This window comes from Talpa occidentalis, unplaced genomic scaffold (assembly GCF_014898055.3).
Source record: "Talpa occidentalis isolate TD23 unplaced genomic scaffold, MPIMG_talOcc4v2.1 talOcc4.2, whole genome shotgun sequence".
In the NCBI taxonomy this organism is placed as follows: Eukaryota; Metazoa; Chordata; class Mammalia; order Eulipotyphla; family Talpidae; genus Talpa; species Talpa occidentalis.
The window spans coordinates 25,370,218-25,388,687 of record NW_023602073.1 but is presented as its reverse complement, the minus strand read 5'-3'; the positions used below and the strand labels follow the sequence as shown (position 1 = coordinate 25,388,687).

General features: G+C 39.7%; 1 protein-coding gene across 2 annotated transcripts in view; it reads left to right on the top strand.

The window, feature by feature from the left end:
• Positions 1-18,470, top strand: part of LOC119251066 (phosphatase and actin regulator 1-like) — a 139,673-nt gene that overhangs the window by 42,403 nt on the left and 78,800 nt on the right. The gene's annotated exons all lie outside the window — the stretch shown is intronic.

Below are 18,470 nucleotides of genomic sequence, written 5' to 3'. Positions count from 1 at the left end.
ACTTCTACTAGCAGTTTTGGCATAGGACTCAGAGCCGCCTTATAGTCAGGGAAACACCTCAGTTCTAGAAACAATTTCTCCATGTTTAAATTATCCAACTGAAATAGAATAGTCAGAAACAAAATTGTGAGTCATTTCATTTTTATTTTATTTTTGCATTTGAGTTTTACAGTTTGGAGGTTCCCCTAAGCCATGAATTTCATTCATATAAATGCCAAATTTTCAACTGATTTCTGGGTCTGGACTATGATGGGAAAATGCAGACCACAGAAAATTCTGGTTAATCACAAATGCCCATTATACATAATTTATGACACTATGTGGCTCTCATTGGTGTGTTTTACTGCATTTTGATTTAAAAAGATATTTGACTAGGGCCTCCCCTTGTGGCACAGTGGTTGAGTGCTGGACCGCGAAGCTGCCCGCAGCCTCCGCAGCACTGGATCAAACCCCGGCCGCCAGCGAGGGTCCCACCTGGCATGGCAGACCTCTCCTGCTGCTCCTGCTGCTCCCCTCAGCAGTGTACTTCGTGGGTCTGCCTGTTCTGTTCCCCATTCTGGCTCTGGTGAATTCTCTCACCCTCCTGCGCCTGGGGGTATTTTAAAGTGCCTGGGGTATTTTCCTTTATTTTCTCATTAAGAAGTTCTTTTTAAGTATGCTGTAATAAAGCATTAGTGTGGTTTCAGACATTTTAGCCAAAGGTGGTCTCTGCTCTATTTAACATAAAAATTATTTTTATTCTATGAAACAACCAGGAAGAATGGTCAGTAGCCACTGTAAATGATGCTTGGTTTCCTGTTTAGTTTAAATGAACAGTCTTTGTTTTTCACAGCTGATCCATATCATATGGTGCTTCCACATTCTTTCAGGTACCTTAAGAACATTTATATTTATAGAAATGTAAGCTTTCTCTTACTTTTCTTGTCCTCTAAGATTTGAGTCAAACCATGTCTCACAGAATAACAACCACATAAATGGAAGTATGTGTTAAGTCTTAGACAAGCTAGAACCACCATAAAAATAAGACCAGGTCAACCCTAAGTAAGCACAAATCGGCCTTAAACTCACTTCATTGGCCTCATAGATACAGTCCATATAATATGATCTGTATGAACAATTTTTGCTGTGAAGTTACCTCATAAAGTAATATATCACCTACAGAGTCCTTCCATAAACCCAATCATAGGAGCAATTGAGGAGAGTTATAGCCACTAGGATCTGCATTCTATTTCCTCGTTGGTTACACTTATTAAAGACACTGGATAGAAATCTCGAGGTGGAAAGGAAACCATATCTGAATTCAGCCAACACAGAGAAGGCTGGTGTGATCATTCAATCAAGTAGAACTTGTGATCTCTCTTACTATTGTGTTGTAAGCTTCATTTGTTATACGTGATTTGTCAAAAGAAAAACTAAAAGTAGTCTCTTTTCACAAGAATACACATATATTTCCAATATTTCACTGATTTGTTTGCTCAAAGTTGTACTTGATTCATTCGAAGTATTAGTTGGCCATTTAATTTATTTTTTTATTTTTTTAAAGATTTTTATTTTATTTATGCATACAAGAGCTGGGGTACAGGCCAAAGATCCTCTGAGAGGATTCATCAGAGACAGAATGGGGAACAGAACAGGCAGACTGACTGAAATACACTGCTGAGGGGAGCAGCAGACGCGACAGGAGAGGTCTGCTGCGCTATGTGGGTTGCTCTCTGGCCGGCCGGGGATCGAACTCATGCTGCAAAGGCTGCAGATTGCTTCATAGAGAGGTGCTTAACCCCTTGCGCCACCAAGGAGGCCCCTGTCCATTTAATTTAAATGAAGTCATCACAGTAAATTGATAACTAAGATGTTTGTCGGCAAGGGACAGAGAGGAAAATAAGAATTACAAGGGAAATAACAGAGCATTAGACAATAATTGATTTTAAAAAATCATTGTTGGGAGATAATGTCCAGTCATGAAAGATATGATTCCTTTTATACTGAGGCTCAGGTCAGAAAATATTCATGCTAAATTTGTTATCTCCCAGAGAGTTGAAATGGTGAATCTGGTTTTAAAAAGAAATCATATGTCATAATAAAAAGGCTCAGAAGGGGACCAAGTAGAGAACTGGGTATTAATGTTCAATGAAAACATTTCTGCAGCCATGACTCATTCAGAACTACAGGAAAATGAAGAGCATGCCTTGTCTACTAGTGTGTTGATTCAATATTTAGTGCATTCACTGCAACTGGGTAAATGCACTCAATGACATGGTGTGTATTAAAGTTGGTGTGATTTTCTTTCCAGCCATTGGTTCTCAGAGGACTTTCTTCTTGGCAATTTCTAGAAATCTAAATGCGGTCCAATTACCACAGTGAATCTTGACAACATTGTAGCGTCTTTTCTAAAATCTAACTGATTTCATCTCTCTAGTGTTTGCTTTTTGGTGACCTAAGAAAAACAATTGTGTTATTTTGTGGGTTCATAAAAACATAATTTTTCCCCAAAAGTCCCAAGTTTCCATTAGTCTGTTGCTGAGTTTCAATCATTGTCTTTTCCTGGGTGTGAGAACAATTTCAAGCTTTAAGTTTACATAATTTCTCCCTTTACATTCCTGGTTCTGACTGGTGTTTGTTTTTTTTTTTTTTTTTTTCTGACTGGTGTTTGAATAGAATGCTTTAAGTGATGAAGCTGTACAGACCGTACAATTCACAGCAGATTAAAAAAAAAAGTTGGTGGTGATTAAGGTAGAACTCTAGCCCTTTCAGGCATAAATCACCTGAAGCAACTAACAATTGATGATCATACATAGGAGAAAAAAGCCTGGAAAAAAATGGTTCACATAGGAAGGAGTGGGGTTCACATGGTCAGGTAAAGGTGTACTGCCATTTCTGACTACTTTTTTTTTGCTTAGAACTGGGGTGTAGGCCAAAGGTGCAGGGTGTGAGAAGATTCACCAGAGACAGAATGGGGAGCAGAACAGGTGGATCTACTGAAATACACTGCTGAGGGGAGCAGCAGGTGACACAGGAGAGGTCTCCTGCACCATAGGTGGGTTAGCTCCCTGACAGGGAATCGAACTTATGCCATAGCAGTGATAGCACTGAGACTCAACCCCTCCGACACCAGGGAGGCCCCTGACCACCTTTGAAGCATTGCATTTAGAAGGATAATCTCAGACTCATGTTAACAGACCTGGGATTGAATTTGGACTGGGCTTCTCTCTAAGAAAAGTTAACATTTATGAACTTCAGTTTGCTAACCTATAAAATGGAAGCACTCATTTCTCAGAGATGTGAGAGTTGCATGAAAAGGGGGATATAAAGCAAAGTATCAGGCAATTCAAACAAGAAATACACTCGCTTGAGTTTATTAGCATAAAGTCTTAATGTATCACAGTGGCAATGATTTTATTAGATTACCAAAGTTCCCTTATAAAACCTGGACAAAATTTTAGGGAAAGATGGGATTATGTGTTATTGGTTTTTCTGAATTATTTCACTAAATACCAATGTAACAAACATTCATCAAATATGATCCACATGGATTTACTGGTTTCATCAACAACTAAATCCACCAGTAGAAGCATCAGCATCCAAGTTTTCTGAGGGAAGGAACCATGCCTGATTCATCCCTGAATCTGCAGTGCCTAGTACGGGGCATGTCCCCTGAAAGATGCTCAGAGTACTTGTTGAGTAAAGAAATGTATCTGGGAAAATGACCATTTTGCTCTCAGTTCATTTTTATATTTCTTCATTTTCTTCTCTTAAAAAGGACTTTATTTTTCATTTTTGTTTGGGAGGGGATATTATACAAATATAACGTTGTTTAAGTTTAAGGTATACAACATATTGATAAAAGATGTTTATTTTTCTAAGAGCAGTCTTAGATTCATAGCAAAAGTGAGAGGAAGATATAGAAAGTCCTTATACTCCCTGTCCCCACACATACACAGCTTTCACCTTTATCAACACCCCACCACAGGGGTACATTTATTATAATTGATGACTTTGCACTGATATGTCTTTATCACCCAAAGTACATAGTTGACTTTAGGATTCAGAGTTGTCTAGTCTATGTGTTTGGATGTATGTATAATAACATAGCAATGTTATTATAACATAGCATTATTACAGTATCATATAGACTATTTTCACTGCCCCCAAATCATCTGTGATTACTTCACCTATCTTCCTCCCTATAAACACTGACCCTGTTACTATCCTTGCAGTTTTGCCTTTTGCAGAATATCATGTCTTGCAACCATACATCACACACACACACAGAATATCATGTCTTGCAACCATACATCACACAACTTACTCACATTGACTTCTTTCATTTTCATTTAGTAATGGTTCAATAGCTCATCTCTTTTTAGCACTAAATAATATTTCACTGTCTGGATATACCACATTTATTCATCAGTTCACACACTGTAGTATAGCTTGATTGTCTTCCAAGTTTTGACAGTTAAGAACAAAGTTTCTATAAACATCCATGTACAGGATTTTGTGAACTTAAATTTTCAACTCCTTTGGGTAAATGACAAGGAACCTATTTACTGGATCGTATGGCAAGAATGTATGTTTAGTTTTTATAAGAAACTATCAAATTGACTTCCAAAGTGGCTGCAACACTTTGCACTTCACCAGCAATGAATGAAATTTCCTCCTCTTAGGAGGAGACATCAGATGTTACTGGTCCTTACTTCTTTCTCTAAGCAGAAGCTTTAGAACAAGAACCACTCAAATGCCCAAAAATAGACAACTGGATCGTGAAGACGTGGTATATATATACACAATAGAATATTATTTAGCAATCAAAAAAGATAAACTCATGCCATTTGCAGCAACATGGATGGAGCTAGAAGGGATTATGCTCAGTGAAATAAGCCAGAAGGAAAAGGGAAAAATATCATATGGTTTCACTTACAGGAGGAATATAGAGGAACCAAATAAGGGATCAGGAAAAAAAATGACGATGATAATAAAAACAAACAAAATTAGAAGGCAAATATAAATCAGAGATATTCTACAAGAGAGGGGGAGGTAGAGGAATCAAAACAGGGGAGAGAATAGCACAGGGGGCTATGGTGATGGTTCAAAATCAAAACAGGGGACTATGGTGGTGGGAATTTTATGGGGACTACACCTGAAAGAAGAAAGCATACATGTACAAAAATGAACAATGATGTAAAATATAACAATATATATATACATATATATGTAAATTTAAAAAAAGAAGATAACTTATCACTTCAGAGCTGTCTACAAGCCAATCAGACCTCTCCTGGGGAAGGGTTCAGAGACCCCATGTTCTCTATAGTTTGTGTCTGGGTTCTAAAATGTTTGGAAAAGGGCCTCCCGGGTGGCACAGTGGTTGAGCGCTGGGTTGCGAAGCTGCCCGCAGCCTCTGCAGCACTGGTTCGATCCCCGGCTGCTCCCCAACTGCTCCCCGGCTACTGGAGGAGGGTCCCACATGGTGCGCAGACCTCTCCTGCTGCCCTCTGCTCCCCTCAGCAGTGTACTTCGGTCCTTCTGCCTGCTCCGCTCCCCACTCTGGCTCTGGTGAATTCTCTCACCCTCCCGCGCTTCTGACTGTACCCAGTACTTGTATGCATGTATGTATAAATCAATCAATCAATCCATCAATCAATCAATCAATCTTTTAAAAATAAAATAAAATAAAATAAAATAAAATAAAATGTTTGGAAAGGAAGGGTTACATTGATTTTTATTCCTGTTACATTTAGTGGTAATAGCTCTTGCAATAATACCATTAACTTTTCCCCATCAATAGTCAGTTCATGGTCTCCTCCCAAGTGACTCTCTAGACACGAAGGAAGGTTTAAAGTGCAATTTTTGCAAAGAAGACTAGCTGTTACTTCCCCCATGCATCAGAAATAGGGCCGTCTTTGAGTTTGCCCATTTTGAAAAGGCAGAAATAGAAATGAAGCAGATGCAACCCAACCGTAATGTCTTTCTCCTAATTGACTGACTTTTTTTTTTTTCTTTTTGATCTGAACTGCAGAAACTGACATCATTGTGACAGATCATGGGAATCTCTCATTTTATTTATTTCTGAAAACATTGACCCAGGTAGTGCCACAGTGATTCATTCACTCTGTTTGTAAACCATTTTCCATCAAATAAGTGGTGAATCAGTTGAAATGTTCCCCAATCCAGCATCACCAACTATAAAGGTGCATCTTGAAGCAAGAAGTCAACAGTTATTTAGAATTCTCTCAGCCTATCTATCTTTAGCACAATTGCTTAACTATGTCAGAATAAAATGTTAAAAATTCATCATATGTGGGCCTTCCAAAGAGAATCTTTTTAAATTGTATTTCAGTTTCTGCAGGTTACATGTATTTTTTAAACAATGACGGGAAAGATTTTGTTGTTTTCTGAATAGTTTTTAGCTTTTAGCAAATGCAGCTGTAGATGAAATGAAGGTCCCAGAGGAGACTGATTTGCTGTAGGGAATTTGAACAACATTCCTTACACTCTTTTCTTTCTCTTTCAACTGTGGCTCAATGACAATCATAGAGGAGTACATGTGCATAGACTAAGAAAGCAAATTAGAGTTTTGCATTCATGCATAATGGCAGTCTAGGGTAATGAATGAGAATATTAGCTTTTTAGGTGTGTTTTAAAGTTCTCCAGGTCATTCCTGAGCATCCTGACATGTAGGAGAAAATGTATAAAAGGGCTTCAGAATGAGAGGTCATTGTTTAAGAAAATGGCCTCAGGTTGGAGAGCTCCAGGAAAAATGAAAAGACAAACTTAAAAGATATTAAGAAATCCTCTTTGAATTACCTTAGCATTTCCTAGCAGAATGCATGAATCAAGCAGAAGGTGTTAGGGTATGTGACTTAAATATTATTGCATAAAGTGCTTGGCACTTTTCTTTGGTGCAGAAAGTGAGACCTAGCACATCTGGACAATAGATTTGTCAATTGGGAAGTAGAATTACCTGATTTTGACAAGTTTGAAATAACTCGGTTACAGCAGCATCTTTTTTTTTGTGTGTGTGTGTGAGGATAATCATTTAGAATGCTATCAAACCTTTTTTAGGGAATAGAGCCTGGGAAGAACAATTATCACCATCAAACCCCTGTTGAGCATAAAAGCCTGAGAAGAGATTGGATTTTGCCTCCTTTAAGGTCTTGGTAAGGTGAATTAGTATAGAGGGCCCAAATTACTTTTCACCTTTTTTCTCTTTTTGAAAAGGAATGTGCCACAATCTTGATTTGGCTTGGGGTCTGTGGGCCCAGGGCCTGTGGATTTGCATCTCACCTCCAGCCTTCACTAAGTCCGGGGCCTGGAGTTACTTGCTGAACCCCTCCCCTGTGTCTTTCTTCTTCAGTGAACCAAGATAATAACATCATCTTTTTCACATTTATGAGTAATAGATATAGCAATGTATAGAAAGTTCTTAGAAGCGTTTCTGATACATAGTAAGCACTCAGCAAATGTCTTCTGGTATTATTAGCAGAGACTGCTGGCCCAGTCAGCCCAGGATGCTAATAGGCTTCAGAGACTCAGCACCTGCTGGGAGAACTACAGACAGACTCAGGGTGAATGAAGCCAGCTGGCTCAGCTGTGAGATCCCTCTGCAAGTAGATGCTTTTGCTTTTCTCCCCCTTCTGCTTAGAGGCTCAGAGGAGAACCCCTTTAATCCCCCAGGTCGATGCTTGGCTGAAGCAACCTGTCCCAGACCATTATGCGGGCTGTGACTAAGCAGATTTAAGATTCAAGTCTCTTTTAGGTAACTCAATTTATGAAGTAAAGCATTTAACTCAGTAGGATGTAAAAGATGTGATATACCAGTGTTTAGTCACTTATAATTCTAACTGGTTGAGATGATTATGTAATTTGAAATGCCACCAAATGTGGGAAGCAGGGTATGAGTCAGTTAAGACTTAGGTCCTCTTGCCCATTCATTTGGAAAGTCTCCTTGGAGTGTCCTCCACTGTGGGGACTATTAAGCCTGGTTCCATGTTATCCCAGAGGGCTGATAATGGAACCAGAGTTCTAGTTATTAAGACAGAAATTTTATACCATACATCTGTTTAGGACTCCCTACCCCCAGACCCTGTGCTGGACACTAGGGGCTCAAGGAAATATAGGCACCCCCGCTTTTTCTTAGGCACCTGAGTGAGCTCTAGTGAACAGATAGTTCCAATGCAAAGTGGTGATGTGCTTGTCAAGGCACAGACAAAACCTTTCTGGACACAATAAATACCCCAGCCCTGCCTGGAGAGTCATGGAATCTTAGTTGAGAAGGGTACCTGGGCTAATCTGGAAAGAATGAGTAGTATTTTTCCCATGGACAAAGTAGAGAGAGTTGAGGGAAGAGTTTCAAAAGTTGAGGGACATTCTCATCAGAGGAAACAGTCTGCACAAAGTGTATTTGGCATTTAGGTTACTCTGGTTCACAAAGGTTTCATATGTATTCCTTCAAAAATATCTGTATATAGTCTGCAATGCACTGAAGTGGCTGTGGATACCTTTGCTATTAAGGAATACAGACTGGAGGAAAGATAGTCAAGGGAAGTGACTGTGATGTAGCTTAAGTGTTCTAATAATCAACAGAAAATCAGGAGCGCACCCAGCAGGGCCCAGGGTCCCTGGAGGCTCTCATCAAGGTGGTGCTGGAGCAGGGTTTACGGCCCCGTGGTGACCTTCAGGAAGGTCACGGGAAGCAGGTGTGTGAAGGCATGAAGCAAACCATGTGCACACTCCAAAAGAGCAAGAAGACTGGGGTTTGAGGATGCTGGAGCAGGGAAATGCAAAAAGGAGACTAAGGAGAGAGTTGGACAATGAAGAACCTCACTGCTCTTCAGCAACAGTGCGCAAGAGGGACTGGATTAGGCCAACACTGAGCAAGAAAGTGCTTAGCTTATCTTAAGCATTTGTCAAGATACAATAAAGCCTGTGGGTAAAGCTTTACCTGATTTCTCTTAAATTCAGTATGTGTTGCTCAATGTTAGTTAAAACCTATTTTATTGTAACGTGAAGTATTTATTCCTTTTAGTTAGTGCTCAGATTATTTTTTCTTATGGATTTTTTAGTACTCTCTAACTGATTAATAAAAAACAAAATGATATTATACCTGCAACAACAACAAAAAAGATATAATAAAGGCCTGAGCTCAGGGAATAATAGCAGGGATGGAAAATTGATTTAGCATCAAGATATTTTAAAAGGTAGAAGCGCTAAAACTTAGTAACCAAGTGACTGTAGGGGTTAGGAAGAGGGATGAAGTCCTCTGAGTTTGGTCAACTAGTTTCTATTTACCATTTCAGGGAAGTGAGGATGGGGTAGATACTCATGGGACAGAGTGATGAGCTTAGACATAGATAGATGAGTTTGGGGAAGATCTAGCAAGAAGTGAATACATGGATTGGGGCCTAGGAAGAGCTAATATTACTAAAATCATAGGTGAATAAGAACTCCTAGTTCAAAGATTCTTGCTCAGGGTATTGTACTGATTGTACTGTGCCAAAGTATGGAGATCCTTTATCCCCAGGTTGACCGACAGGATCAGCTCACCCTCCAGCGGGTTCCAAGTATTTTCAGATCCACCATTTTAATCATGTCTTTAAAATGCCACCTCTTCTTTCTTTAAATTTTATTTTAACTTTTGTAAATGGTTCTGTTTTTTGTAACATTTTTTAATTGAAGTAACATGGTTTACAACACTGTATATGATTAAGAGGTATAGGTTCACACTTCTTTAGATGTGTGGAGGTATAATTGACATCAAACATTGTATTGCTTTTAGGTATACAACATAAGGATTCGCTGTATGTATATATTGTGATAGGATCACCACAATAAATTTAGCATCCATCACCATCCATTTGCCAGCACCTGGCAGAATGTTAGGAAGCCCTGTGCTGGGGAAACCGTGGGTGAGAGAGAGAAGCACTGGGAATGCACCTCCAGGAACATGCATTTAAAAGGGGTGTGGAGGGGCCTCCCCTGGTGGTCCAGGTAGTTGAGCGCCATGCTGTGAAGCTGTCCGCAAGCTCTGCAGCGCAGGTTCGATCCCAGCCAGCTGGGGAGAATCCCACATGGCGCGGCAGAGCTCTCCTGTCTCGCCCACTGCTCCCCTCAGCAGTGCATTTCGTCAGTCGGCCTGCTCTGTTCCACGCTGTCTCTGGTGAGTCCTCTCATCCTCGCATCTGGCCTATACCCCGGTTCTTGTATAAATAAATAAATAAATCTTTAAAAATAAAAAATAAAAGGGGTGTGGAGAGGAGCCAGCATGAGCAGCTGAGCAGGACACAGGACAGAGGAGAAACAAGAGCCAGCCAGGGGAAAGGGTTTTCTAGGGAAACAGAGTAATCAGCAGATTCATAGGCAGCAGAGAAAGGAGGACCCAAGGAGGTCCACCCCAAGGTTTTTTTGTTTGGTGTCTTTATCAAAAAGTTTCCTTATTTATCAAGCACTAGAAGCCCAGTGTAAGTGGGTAGAAGAGTGAATAGAGGTACTGAAATGGAGGCAGTAAATGTTGATTCCTCATTCAAAGAAATCAGCTACAGGAAGGTTGTAACAAGCACCCTAGCTAAAGGGAGACCAAGGTCAAAAGAAGTTTTGTTTTGTTTTTCAGTTGTGCATTGAGGCACGGCTAATCTTAGTTCCCTAGTTAGGTTGTAAAAACTACCCAGAGAAGTGACTGTGTTTTCCACAGAATTGGGCACCATCCAGATACTAACCCAGGGCATGATGGTTGGTTCACCTATTGTATTTTGTTACAGAATTATCCAAGCAACATGGTGTGTACACCAATTTAAAATGCCATTTTCCTAAGTACATTTATAATATGTATATAGGCATTTCATAACTGGAGAAAGCATATTTGTGAACTCAACTGGTAATAATGAAAGTATTGTGATTCAACAGAATTTTTTCTTTCTCTGGAATTTGCTTTCATCTAGATTTAGAATGTAATGAGATATCTTATGCCCACTTTCTCTACACACTGGCCTTTTCTCCTACTGTTAGTAACAGTTCATCTGTTAAGTAACATTTTCTCTACCATAGAGCTCAGACCATATGTTCCCCTTCTGTACTGTTTGTGTTTTTTTTTTGGTAGGGTAGATGGTACTTGGAGGTGGGTCTCATCATTCTCAAATACTAAGTAAATATACTAATTGGGCATAAGCATGAAATTAACTCTGCCTGCAACAACATGTTGATCAAAAAATATCCTCCTACATTAGCTCTTCAATTGAAATGTATGCATTATTTATATCAGGTAAAGCTTGCCCTCAAAACATGTAGTTCGTGTTGAGAAAGTTTCTGTCTGCACTGGGATGTGTCATTTAAGCTCAGAAATGCATTAAAACTGATTATGGAACATAGCAAATGGACTCATGTTTTCAACTCCTATTTTTAATTTAAACTTGTACCAAATTCAGTAGAATTTCTAGACATTTGTAAAAAGATACAATTTGAATCTGACAAGAAAGAGACCACTAAATTTTAAAAATGCCCTTTAAAATAATAAAAAAGAATGAAACAATCTGGATAGCAGAAGCCTCTCTAAAGGTGTTTAGATATCTAAATAAAAAGACTGGTTATCACAACTAAATTCCATTTCACACTTACAGTTCTCCATGGTATGTAACAGCTGAAATTTTACATTTGGGAGTTGTCCTCTGTGTGGACATGGGTATATTCTCTGCACCAACTCAATATTTTTAAAAAGAGGTATGACAGGGGCCTCCTTGGTGGCACAAGGGGTTAAGTCTCAGTGCCATGCAGCCAATGGCCAGGGAGCTGACACACATGGCAGAGCAGACCTCTCTGATCTCACCCGCTACTCCCCGCAGCAGTGTCTTTCAGTCCATCTGCCTGTTCTATTCCCCGTTCTGTCTCTGGTGAATCCTCTTAGCTGCCACCCACCCACACCTCTGACCTGCACCCCAGCTCTTGTATGCATAAATAAATAAAATAAATCTATTTAAAAAAGAGTGACAAATATTTCTGTTTTCCCCAACTGATTTCCAGTTTCTATAACTTGTACCATTTAGCCTACTAGACTCATTAGTGTATTTTTCAGATTTACACAATTTGTTACCTTGCTAGGTAATTGCATTTCCTATTCCTATTACTAATTCTATTACTTTGTTTTAATACTTAATACTTTAAATACAGACTACCCTTAAGAGCCATGCAGAATAGAACCAGAAGGCTGTCAGTTAAAGTCATGTCTCAATTCTAATATAAAACCTCAGATTTCACAGATCTCATAATATCTGAGCTGTGAATACTTGCTTCAGGCATCAACTTGGCATTTAAAAAAAAAGTTCCTTAAAACCACATGGACATTTCACTTTGCCAGAATATCTGCTTCTCATGTAATGCTTAAAAATATCAAACTTTAACTAAAACATCTAATTTTGTCACATTCCAAGAGTCAGAAATCTCTTTTTGTTTGGTGATTTTATCTTCCTTTTTTCCCATGTCTAGGCCAGAAAATACTTGTCATTCATTTTTTGTTAAATATTTGACTGATTAGGTAATCAAATTCCAAACACAAAAACAATTGTTCTCTAGAACTTTTGCCTAGACCTTTCATTCTGGGAAATTAAACAGTAAAGACAGAAGACGTCAAGGCCAAGTGAAAGCAGCAGTGTGTAAAATGAAGGTGATTCAAGTTAGTAAAATTTAAATATATGTCAGTTGTTTTTCTAGTCTAATGAGATAACATATTATTGTATTGCAAGTATTTTCCATTTTATTTTATATTCACATATTTTTATTTTTATTTATTTTTTAAGATTTATTTATTTATGCAAACAAGAGCTGGGGTGTAAGGCCTCGCTGGTGGTGCAAGGGGTAAGCTTCAGCACTATGAAGCTATCTGCAGCTACTGCAGCATGAGTTCGATCCCTGGCCAGGTAGCTACCCACATGGCGCAGCAGACCTCTCCTGTCTCGCCCACTGCTCCCCTCAGCAGTGTATTTCAGTCAGTCTGCCTGTTCTGCTCCCACTCTGTCTCTGGTGAATCCTCTCACCCCTCACATATTTTGAATACATTTTTATTGAAGTAACATTGGTTTATAACATGATGCGTGTTTCAAATGCTTAGCCACCAATAGCGTAGTTTGCATTTGTAGGGAAAATGGAGTTAAATCAGGCTTTTTCCCACCTTCCTCCTGCTAGCCCATGGGTCTAACATTCCTCCTTATTTCATTGCCTGTATGGACACCTGAGACCGAGAGGTGTGGGCACGGGGCTTGCACACCTTTGATATGAACACTTGGGCTGGCAAGCCAAAAATAACTGGGTGAGCACATATGAAACGCTGGCAGCTGCACCTAGAAGTGAGGGATAAAAGGGGCTCCTCAGTTGTGGGGTCCACCTCAGTGTCACTCTGAGGCTAGGGGACTCAGTTGCTGTCTCCCTGCCTGCTGGTCTGTCCCCTGATTCAGCATAAAAGGCCTGTAAAATGATACCAAGGGCTCAAACATTCTCTTTTCATCTACGAGAATTGACATTGAACCTTCCCGGCCGAAGATGGTTGCACACCATCATCCTTAACTGCATTTTTATATTATTAACTATTTTTGTATATATTATTCATGATTAATGTTTGCTTACCCCCTGCACTTTACAAAGTACTCTTGGATCTTATCTCTTCATCAGCAAGGCAAACTCCTTGAGACCCAAAAGCATGTTTGCATTTCCCTGACACTTCACAAAGGTTAGAATATGTTCAAACAACCCAAATGCCCAAAAATAGACAACTGGATCAAGAAGATGTGGTACGTATACACCATGGAATATTACTCAGCATTCAAAAAAGATAAACACATGCAATTTGCAGCAACATGGATGGCGCTGGAAGGGATCATGCTCAGCGAAATAAGCCAGAAAGAAAAAGAAAAATACCGGATGGTCTCACTCATAGCAGGAATCTAGAAAACCTAAATAAGGGACCAGGAAAAAGAATAACTATAAGAAAGTAAAAATCAAAATCAACAAACAACTATGAACCAGAGACACTCTATGGGGGGTGGGGGGCGAGGAGGGGAGGGATTGGGGTCAAAATAAGGAGGTCGCAATTATATGGGGAATATAAAAATAAAATTTATAATAAAAATGAAAAAAAAGAAAAACAAAGAATATGTTCAAACCAGTGGTTCTTTGAGCCATTAGGTATCTGAGTCTTTCCATGCATTATCACACTCAGAGATACAGAAGTATTACATCTGAGAGTCAGTGTTCAGTAGAAACTTTAAGTAAGAGGGGGCAGGTTTTGGCATCAGATCCACTTTAGTTCACAAAGGCAAAGTCATTTACAAAATTAGAGGATGTTGCCCAGAAGGTCCTGAGTCACTTTTAGAGTGTGTCTAGAGGCCAAGATGGCGGCAGAGTGAAGCAGTCAGGCTGGCCTCCTCCAGACACTCATGACCAAACTGATGCAAAACAAAGCTGAAAACCCCTGAGGGGAAAACTGATTATCCATCCTGTACACAAAGGGAGCCCCAGGTGGGCCAAAAGGGACCAGGTAGGAGAAACTCTAAGTGAACTTTGTTTAAAGTAATTAAGGGTGCTATGCCCCACAGAGGGAGTCGTGGTTGCAATGAAGAGCCCCTGAGCGCTGTATACTTCACTGGATAAGGGGGTGCATGAGCACACACCCAGGATGAAGTGTGCATTGAGGAGAGCTACAGAAGTGAGGGCACAGAGCCCTGGCTTAAATCTGAAGTTCATGACACAAAACAGCTGTACCCTGAATAAGTGAGAGCACCTGGATTCCTACTGATGTGCAGGCTACCACCCCCTACCCTGGGCTGAGACATCCAAAACACCTGTCACCTCCTTGCTGGGCTGAGGAATCTGAAACACTTGCCACCCCCCAGCAAGAAGTGCTTTGAGCAGGAATTTCAAAGTCCTGAGCCTACTGGAGTTGATGCTTTGATGCCTGTCGCCCTCTTGTGTACCTAAGACCCCTCACTGGCACCAGACCCCTGACAATTCCAACAACAACAAGAACAGCACTTAAAAAATCTATCCTTACTAGAGTGTGTCTAGAACTGAAGGATCCATGGCTTTCTATGGCCTCTCCAAAGAGATTTCCTCCTTGGGAAATGCTGAAAAGACAGGGTGCAGGAAAAGCCCCCCAGGTTTCACTAACCAGCGGAGTCTGTTGAAAGGATGAGTTATCTCATCAGCACTAACCTAGTTTCTCTTAATCTTTTGGATACATTAATCACCCTGAGACTTGCACATTACATCACATTTTATTCAATTTTTCAAATAATGAGGCTCCTAATAATTTGTAACTATGATAAATCAATGTTCCGTTCCCCCAGAACACGCCTGTTGAATGATGTCGCCTATTTTTAGAAGTTAAAATAAATATCTTAAACTAAAAAAAAAAAAACAAAAAACACTTATTTAGGGGAAATTGGATCTGGCCATCTGTTGCCACATGATTAACTAGTAATGTAGTAAATACAATATGAAGACATAAATCTATTTCCAGTCACTGAACTTCTTAATCATGTAGCCCAGTGGCACAGCATCACTCCCATTATAAATGTGGAGAATGCTGGTTAACTCTAATCCTCAAATACTTAATTTATATCTGATTGTCAAATGACAAGGTAAATAAAATTTAATTTTTTTTTTTTTTTTTTTTAATCTGCTGTGGTGGAGAAAGTATGCAAAATAATGTGAGATGCAAAATGGGATGAAATGCAATTTGCCCATATGGAAATCCAAGAACAGGTGTTTTTCTTTTGTGCTAATTCTAGTAAATTTTTTACAAGGTTGGTATTTAAAAATCTCAGATTCCAAGATTCCGTCCTGCCAACAGTTTTGACTGGAACATACTGTACCACCAGACTTACCTACCTCCAGATCTGATCAAAGACAGGAGATTCCCGACCACTTTCATAGATTCTTGAGCCAAGAAGGCATAAGGATTATCTAGGTAACAATCAATAAAACCTTTGGAAGGAAACTTTTAGTACAATTAGTGTATAATACAGAAAAGGGAAAGAATAGTTTTTAATTCAGTACCCTAAGTTGCCCAACCCCTCTTAGGTAAATGCCCAGCCAAAAGGGGTTGGCCCAAGGCAGGGCCCTTTGAGGCCTGAAAGCCTGCCACCTGTCTAAGGCACCTTCTGGTGAGGACCCATAGAAAAGGGTCATAAACAGCCAGACAAGTCTGGGAGGAAAAGAGCAAAATCAAAATCAAGATAAAAGCTGCCACTGTTAACCTCCCCGCGGATCTCTCACTCTCAAACAGTCAAAGGCCAAGAAGCAAGTGTAGGTTTTTCACGTATCGTTTTACCCCATGTGTTTCCTCCAGGCCTTCTTCATGCTCTCCATCCTTCTTTTTTTTTAAGGATTTATTTTATTTTATTTATGCATACAAGAACTGGGGTGTAGGCCAGAGGTGCAAAGAGTAAGGGGATTCACCAAAGACAGAGTGGGGAGCAAAACAGGCAGAATGACTGAAATACACTGCTGAGGGGAGCAGTGGGCGAGACAGGAGAGGTTTTCTAGGCCATGTGGGTATCTCCCTGGCTGGGGATCTAATTCATGCTGCAGTGGCTGGTGATAGCTTGATAGTGCTGAGACTTTAACCCCTGAGCCACCAGGGAGGCCCATTCTCCATCCTTTTTTTTCCCTCCACTTTTTTCAGTCCCCTCTCCAGCTTCTTCTCTTCTCTGCTCAGCTCCACCCTCCCTTGGGTGTGGGATGGAACCCAGAACCTCCCCTTTCCCTGGAGACCACCCTGTTACAGAAAGACAATGCTGAACACTTTGGCATATTCCCTGTTCTAGTGGATATTCCCATCTTAAAGTTCCCCTTAGTCTGAACACTCACGTGATGTTCACAATAAATTTTTAAAAAGACTACTGCCCTAAGATCTTTTTCCTTTAAAATGCATATATGGTATTTTAAACCAAACAAACGAGAGCTTTACCTACATCTTTTGACTGTAATTTTTTTTAACTATACGTATTCACATCAACAGAAGAAGTACTGGTTATGAGACCAACATTGTCTTTATTTTCCTTTTCCTGTTTACTTAGAGATTGAAGAAAAAAAGTGAGAATTGTTTCTGTTTTCTTAACACACTCATTACCATTTACAAATTTAAGTTAGTCCAAAATAAGAAAACAATATTTTTACTTCTGCTGAAAAAGCTTACTCTGTGAAGCTGAGTCAGTGCTTTCATCATCCTCTGGTAAAGCATATGTTTGATCAAGACGTTAATAGCCGGCCCAAGAACTTGCACACCTCCCTCCTGCAAAGGTGTCTACTAGCTTGGAACAGTGTTGCATAGCATTATCATTGGTCATATGTGGGCTCCATTCTAGGGAAAATCAGAAACATTTCATGTATATTATAATCAGTTTGTTGCTCTGTTCTCCTATTTAGAGTTGCACATATTCTAAGTAAAATCCCCCTCCTTGCTCTATTGTGTTACTTAAACAAAATGGACGTACTTCAAAGTTTGTTTTTATTTTCATTCATCATTCATACTTCATATTTCACTAATCAATCATCAAGATAGTATGTATATTCCATAACTTAAGAACATAGAAACCTCAAGTATTTATGTAATCAAATCAGTCTTTACTTTTTTCTTCCTGTTCACTCATACAGAGGCTGAAGAAATAAGATGATGAACTCACTAATTATATTGAAGATTCTTGGATTCTTTAGAAAAGAAGAAAATTAAGTAGTCTTTTACATGATGTAACCTGTTACAAAATATCACATAATGCATAGAAAATACTTTTCCTTCAAAATACCCAATAGGTCTCAGACTAGTAATTCTCATTCATTTTCAATAAAAACACTTATTTTTAAGGTTAGAAATTTTGAACCCCATCCCCACCCAGATGTGCTTGGTATGGACCTAACATCTGTGCTTAATTTCCATTGATGGATGCAAATAATGAAAAATTGGGTAATACCCAAACATTTGTGTACTTTTATTCAATACAACAGTGTTTACAAATATCTGAAGAATAATGGTGGGCACATGTATGAGATTTACTCAGACTACAGGTAATATCTGATGTGTACATGTGGATGGGATAATTGCCTGCAGTAACTCCAGCCCTCTAGCAGTTCAAAAGACAGGGGCATAGTATGGAAGGCATAAGAGGGTTTCTCAAGGTTGACTAACATATGGATCCTTCTAAAAAAGATTACTTGACGGGGTCTCCCTGGTGGCGCAAGGGGTTAAGACACAACCTATGAAGCTGTCCGCAGTCTCTGAGGCAGGAGTTCAATGGGAGAAACCCACATGGAGACCTTTCCTGGCTCCCCTGCTGAGTCCCTCAGCGGTGTATTTCAGTCAGTCTGCCTGTTCTGCTCCCCACTCTGTCTCTGGTGAGTCCTCTCACCCCATAAACCTCTGGCCTGTACCCCAGCTCTTGTGTGCATAAATAAATAAATCTTAAAAAAAATATTATTTGACTCCTGAAAGTGAC